Consider the following 1,959-nt stretch of genomic DNA (forward strand, 5'->3'; position numbering starts at 1 on the left):
AGATCTCTGTATTCAGATTCAAAGCCAGCCCAGGCAGGAAAGTTCATGATGCTTTTCTGGGCTTGCTCAGCACCACACCTTGCCTCATGTCTGGGGTAGTTCACCACCTTTGCCACCATGGGCTAGCCTGGCTGCTTATGCAAGCCTGTATGGAGAGGCCCTCCACCCCACCATGAGTCAGGTGTTAACTGGTGTTGTTGCCTCAGGCTGGGTTGGGCTGCTTATTTGGGCCAGTATGGAGAGGCACAAACCGCCATGGGTCTGGAGTTGTTCACTGCAGCTGTCCCCACCCCAGGTACGGCTGCCACCCAGGGCTGGTCTGGGCTGCTCCTGTGGGCTAGGACCAAGAGGCATTGTGACCAGAATCTGGGTGGTTTGCCACTACTGCCAGCTGCTTCTGGTGATCCAGGTTAGGCTAGGCTGTTTACACCAGCAGGACATAGATACCATGCTGCAAGTCTAGGGTCGTTTGCCACTGCTGACAGCTGCTGCTCCAGACTATTTTGGGCTGCTTGCACCAGCCATGCAGAGGCACCATGCCTGGGAGGGAGCGGGGGAGTCTTCATGGTGTCTCTGCCTTCTGAGATTTCTGTTTGTATTCTTTGGGTTGTCACCGTCTCTTTTGGAGTCTTCTGGGAGCCTTGGGATATTTGTGGGTGTTTGGACCTCGGAAGGTCCAGAGCCGGGCCACTTAAGCAGACCTGCAAGAAGCCTGCCACTTAAGCTGCTCAGCTTGGAGCCCCATCAACAACAAGGGGTGGGGTAAGGGTCTTCCGACTTTACTGTCCATGTGGGTTTCTCCCTTTTCTTTTTTCACTTCCTGTATCTCTCAGTAATCGACTTTTTTGTGGGTCACTTGGAGAAACGGAGCATTGAAACTCAAACTCTGTATTTGGTTGGGGAGAGCTGTGGTGTTTCCCTGCTGTTCTATTGCCATTTGGCCCCTCCCCTTCAGGTGGAGTTTTTCTTAGGTGACCGGTGGGCCTTGGTTACCAAAGGATAAGGTACATAAAATAATATGTTACAAAGCCTGCAGATTGTAGTTAGACATTTCTGTTAACATAGTCTTCCCAAATTTAGGAACCAAATGTGATGGTCGACCCTAAAGTACTTCAAAGGGATTAAATCCTTTAACATAATGGCTACATCTTGCTTAAAGGAGAGCAAAGTGCAGGAGGCTCACCTAGCCATGGACAGTATCTGTATTTAATTTAGTTAGCTTCCTTTGAGATCATATTCATTCTAATGCCTTGAATTCTGAGTTCTATAAATGGATTTTAACTTCCAATTTATTCCTAGAGCGTTACTTAATAATTGAGAACTTGGGCCATGATTGCAAGGCCATCTTTGGACCCCACAGCTAAGGGTAAGCCAAATAAAGGAATTATTACATGCCTCAGCTCAGCCTGAGAAACTGTCCACTATTACTGAGAGATACCTATACTCATACTTTCCAGCTTTACCTCTGTGAAGTCCACTTTCCCAAATTCACCATCTGAGGTTCCTCACATATGAATTCTTTCCATAAGTTCCAGCTTTTCAGCATTTACCTGTTGGAAATTACCTACACACATTACAAAGTATTGTCACGCTAAGGCCCCACTGATTTTCAGAACAGTTTCCGGCAGTGGCCTGGGGCAATTTACCAGGGTACAAATATCTACACGTAAACTGACAGAATGCTTGAGCCTGTGTGCATTTTTCCCAAGTCCAGTGTCAACATTTGCACCCTTATTACCACTGTTTTTGCTTCTTCCTTTAATCTTCATGACTAGTAGCTCTAGAGACCACTCTGGTTTTAGAGTTGTCTCCCAAGCTACCTGATTAGCTCAGATGTTTCCCTTTATCTTAGGGTCTCTAGTTTCATTAACTCCTGTGTAGTATTCTGAACCTTGGAGACTTATTCTCTACCTTTTCTCTCAAACTTGCTTTCATGATCCCACTCTCCTTCTTAATGTG

Source organism: Dipodomys merriami, unplaced genomic scaffold, assembly GCF_024711535.1.
Source record: "Dipodomys merriami isolate MVZ:Mamm:240054 unplaced genomic scaffold, mDipMer1.0.p SCAF_212, whole genome shotgun sequence".
Taxonomy (NCBI): Eukaryota; Metazoa; Chordata; class Mammalia; order Rodentia; family Heteromyidae; genus Dipodomys; species Dipodomys merriami.